Source organism: Pongo abelii, chromosome 14 (assembly GCF_028885655.2).
Source record: "Pongo abelii isolate AG06213 chromosome 14, NHGRI_mPonAbe1-v2.0_pri, whole genome shotgun sequence".
NCBI lineage: Eukaryota > Metazoa > Chordata > Mammalia > Primates > Hominidae > Pongo > Pongo abelii.
The window spans coordinates 3,714,654-3,719,517 of record NC_071999.2 but is presented as its reverse complement, the minus strand read 5'-3'; the positions used below and the strand labels follow the sequence as shown (position 1 = coordinate 3,719,517).

The following is a 4,864-nucleotide window of genomic DNA, read 5'->3' as shown; positions in this document are numbered from 1 at the left end:
GGCGGCCATCACCAGGCACAAGTCACCTTCTAATAACATTACGATTCTATCGAGACAGGGTCTCGCTCCGTCATCCAGGCCGGATCGCCGTGGCACGATCTCAGCTCATCGCAACCTCGGCCTCCCCGGTCGGAGCCACTCGCCCGCCCCAGTCTCCCGAGCAGTCGTGATCCCAAGCCCAGGCCACCAGGCCCGGCTCACCGTTCTGTTTTTCAGAGAGACGGGGTTTCGCCGCGTCGGCCAGCGCGGTCGGTCTGGAACTCCCGGCCTGAAGCGATCCAGCCGCCTCGGCCTCCCAAAGTGCCGGAGTGACAGGCGTGAGCTACCGTGCCCGGCCCAGACCGTCTCGTTCATATATCATAGAGAAGGGGTTTCGTCAGCCGACGGGTGGAGGGCGGGGTGGGTTTCACTCAGCCTGCGTACCGGGGAAAGGGTAAGTGAGTGTGCTTTGTGAACTAGATACGGAAATCGTGTGTGTGTGTGTGTGTGTGTGACAGAGAGAGAGAGAGAGAGAGAGAGAGAGACCGACGAATCCCACCATGAGGACCCGGAAACGGTGTCCGATTTGGGTCCCCGTGTAGTCACCTGTCTGTGTGTAGGTGACTGAGGATTCCACAAATGAAGGTCATCAGTATCTATGGAGCTGTTTCTCCCTCTCATGCGTGTCATCCGTGTGGTGGAGAAAGGGGAGAAAAGAGGTCGTGACGGGAAGTCCTCTTCACGCCCGAGGAAGCCGAAGGCAGGCCGAGGGGAAGGAGGGCATCCCACGTGACAGCTCCACCCCCGCGCACCCTTTCCAACGCCGGGGCCGCCGGTCCACCCTGTACGACAACCCACCCCCAAGAACAGCACGGTCCGGAGCGGTCCAGTCTCATCCCATCCGGCCCACCCGGGGCATCCGGCGGAAGTGTTCACCGGAGGGTCGGAAAGCAGCGTCCACGCGGTTCCCCCGGGGTCTCCCGGCAAAGGCCAGCCGGGGGAGGGTAGCGGGACGTGACGGGGGCGGGGGGCATCCGCCTCAGAGCTCCCCGGAAGGCGGCGGGTAGCCGGCGGGGGACGCCGAGCCAGAGAGGTCCGGCGGGATCTAGATCCGGAAGCCGCGTCGGTCCTCTCCCACACCTCTCCTACGGAAAATGCCACGGCGGCGGCGGGAGCCTCGGCCGGGGGAGAAGCGGGGACAAGGGGGAGAGGGAAGGAGGCCCTCGGGAGGATTCAGCCACGAAAACCCACTCAGCCAAGCTCCCTCTGTCTCTCGGGGTCCAAGGGACACCCCGGGAGACGGCAAGAGACACGTTCACTCCGTGCTTTTCACCTCCGTCTTTATTTTTTTCATCTTTTCCATTTTACAAGAGGTGCTCATCTCAACAACCAGACGGTGGGTGTGACGGGAGAAGCATCAAGGGCAGGAGTTGGAGACCAGCGTGAGCAACTGAGCAACACAAGTAGGAGAGCCCAGCTGAAAGAGATGAAAAAGGAGGAGGAGGAGGAGGAGGAGGACAGGGGGAGTGGGTGGGGGGAGGAGAAGGAAAGAAAAGAAAAGAAAAAGAAAGAGAAAAGCAACCACCAAGAAAGTTAAAATCGTCCAACGTTCGGAAGCTCAAGACCAGGCTGACCAAGACAGAGAAACCCCATCTGTACTAAAAATATAAAAGTCAGCCGGGCACGACGGCGCTTCACCGTCATTCCAGCTCCTCGGGAAGGCCAAGGCAGGAGGATCACTCGAACCCGGGAGGCGGAGGTCGCAGCGAGCCGAGATCACGCCATCGTAGTCCACCCTGGGCGACAAGAGTGAAACTCCGTCTGGAGGGGGAGGGGGAGGGGGGAGGGGGATGGGGGAGTGGGGAGGGGGAGGGGGAGGGGGAGGGGGAGGGGAGATCGGTGAGACGCGTCTCAAAATTTTATCTGTTCGCATTCCGCGTGCATAAAACGGAAAGAACCGACCCACGAGAAATACGACCAGAGCGTACCGTGCCCACGCGTGTCATCCCAGCACTGTGGGAGGCCGACGTGGAAGGACGGCCGGAGCGTAGACGTTTGAGATCACCTCGACGTGTGAGACGACACCTGCAATAATAATAATCATAGTTTAAAAAGCGATCACGTGTGCCCAGAGCATGGACAACAAAGCGAGAGCACACCCGTACTAAAAAGAAGACGATTGACAGGCAGGCAGGCAGGCAGGCAGGCAGGCAGGCAGGCAGGCAGGCAACTATAGAATGAGCCGGGTGCAGCGTCTCACGCCTGTCACAGCAGCAGCGCGGGCGGCCGAGGCAGGCAGGCGGATCGCTCGAGAACAGGAGTCCGAGACCAGCCCGGGCCACACGACAGAACGCCGGACCCCATCTCACTCACATACACACATACACAGATACCTGCCTACCTACCTACGGAAAACATGAGATATGAGAAAGAACATAAAAGTCACCCGGTGTGGTGGTGCACGCCCATAGTCCCAGGAAACGGGGACGGGAGGGATGAGACGCAGGACGGCCACTCGGTCGGTCGGTCGAAAGCGTTGAGGCTGGGGTGATCCCGGGCGACAGAGGCAGGGAAGGAAGGAAACCAATGAAACAAGCAAGCAAACGATGAACATGACAATGACCTAGAATAACCCATGAGAATAAAGAAGCAAATAAGAGGGTACGAATAAAGCTAAAAGGTAAGGTAATGAAGATGACAATCCACCGTTTTCTCTCCAGCCCAGCCCAGCCCAGCCCAGCCCAGCCCAGCCCAGCCCAGCCGGAGTGGAGGCGCGCGATCACAGCCCACGTTCGCCTCTGCCTCCCGGGCTTAAGAGATCCCTGTAGTCCCATCCCAGCTACTTGGGAGCCTGAGGTCACCAGAGCCCAGAGTGAGAAGATCAGGCAGGCCCCAAAAGAAAAGGAAATAAATACACGAACATTGTTAATCCATAATAAACGAAGGATATACATATACAGGTCTATGTAAATGACATGGGTTTTTACGTCATACACGTTCATCCATTAAAATTAGCATCTATCCTATACACATGTATGAATGATGGAAATGTCTAGTTTTATCACTAGATATTTTCGTCGGTGTAGGTACGTGTCCGTGTGTCCATATCTACGTATCTATCTATCTAGATAGATATATGTATGTTCACACACAGCAGCGTGCAGAAAAGAAGATTGAAAACCAGAAGGAATCGGTCGGGCGCGGTGGCCGACGCCCGTACTCCCGGCACGCTTTGGGAGGCCGAGGCGGGGGGAGGGGGTGGGGGGAATCGCTAGGTCAGGAGTTCGAGACCAGCCCGGCCAATATGGTGAAATTCCGTCTTCGCTCAAAATACAAAAACTGCTGTTCGCTTGAGAGCCCTGGAGGCAGCGGCGGCGGCGAGCCGAGGAGGCACCAACGCGCTCCAGCTCCAGCCTGGGCGACAGAGCGAGATTCCGTCTCCAGAAAGAAGGAAGAAGGAAAGAATGGGGGCGGCGGGGGGCGGCGAGGAAAACCACCCACCCCCCCACGACCAAAAAAAAACAAGAGGGAGTATTACTGGCCGACGGCAACAGCGACTCCCTCCCTCTTAAAAGTCCCGCGGACGCAAACTCCAAATGGGGCAGAGAAAAATGTAGGAGAGGGAGTTCCGCGTGGTCCCAGCTCCACCGAAGGCCGAGGCCGGTGAAGGGCACCCGCGCGTGAACGGGGATCGGCGCCCTCGCAGCGATCCACCGCAGCCCGCGGAGGGAACGGCCAGCGGCCGGCCTGCCGGTCGACCCGGGACACGGCGGGCCGCCTGCCGAGTCCGGGGCTCGCGGGCGGCCGCCGATCGACCCCGGAGGTCCGAAACAGGAGCGGCCGCCAGCCGAGGTTGCCCGTGTGTGGGCACGCCCCGGGCCTCGCCGCCGCCCGCTTCCCGCCACCCTCGGAGGAAAGAGGGGGAAGGACGCGCGAGGGCCGGGACCCCGGGTGGGCGACCCCCTGGCCCGGGCGGCCACCCCCGGGACGGGGGCCGGCGGGCCACGGACCCGGCTCGGCGCGGCCGCCTCCGCGGCTCCCACCCACGCTCCCCGAGCTCCGTCCCAGCCCGGAGCGGACGAGCCGCCCCGGCGGGGAACGGGGAGGAGGCGGGAGCCGAAGAAGCGGGGCGCGCCGACCGGGGACGCGCGCCCGCCCCCCCACAGCCCCGCCCCGCCCCGCCCCGCCCCGCCCCGCCCGTGGTCGGCGGGGAGGGAGGAAGACGAACGGACGGACCGACGGCGCCGGACGCGCACGCCCCGCCGGGCCCCGAGACCAGGCAGGCCCAAAAAGAAAAGAAAATAAACGAAAATCGTTAATAAATAAGAAACAAACGAAAGAAGGAAGGAAGGAAGGAAGGAAGGAAATACATATACAGGTATATGTAAATGAAATGGGATTTTATGTCATACATGTTCATACATGAACATCTATAATATAAGCATGTCTTAATTATGGAAATATATAGCTTTATCAGTATTTTTGTCGGTGTATGTATATATGTATGTATGTACATATCTGTCTCTATCTACATCTATAGGTATAGATATCTCTCTCTCTATATATAGATATATCTTATACCTATAGACACATATACGTATGTTCACACACCGCAGCGTGCAGAAAAGATTGAAAAAAAGAAGGAATCGGCCAGGCGCGGTGGCTGAGGCCCGTACTCCCGGCACGGTTTGGGAGGCCAAGGCGGTGGGGGGGGGGGGGGTGTGGATCGCTAGGTCAGGAGTTCGAGACCAGCCAGGCCAATATGGTGAAATTCCGTCTTTGCTCAAAATACAAAAACTGCTGTTCGCTTGAGCCCTGGAGGCAGCGGCAGCGGCGAGCGGAGGAAGCACCACCGCCCTCCGGGTCCGGGTCCGGGTCCGGGTCC

General features: G+C 59.4%; 1 long non-coding RNA gene across 4 annotated transcripts in view; it reads right to left on the bottom strand.

The window, feature by feature from the left end:
- Positions 1-1,315: 1,315 nt before the first annotated feature.
- Positions 1,316-4,864, bottom strand: part of LOC134759875 (uncharacterized) — a 21,167-nt gene continuing 17,618 nt past the window's right edge. The window contains exons 1-4 of one of the 4 annotated variants that reach the window (XR_010136724.1): positions 3,518-3,645; positions 2,426-2,602; positions 1,968-2,064; positions 1,316-1,800 (exon numbers count right to left, since the gene is read on the bottom strand). This is a non-coding gene — a long non-coding RNA (uncharacterized LOC134759875). Of the gene's footprint in view, positions 1,801-1,967; positions 2,065-2,425; positions 2,707-3,517; positions 3,646-4,864 lie in introns of those variants that run through there. The other 3 variants (XR_010136725.1, XR_010136722.1, XR_010136723.1) reach the window with 3 other exon arrangements.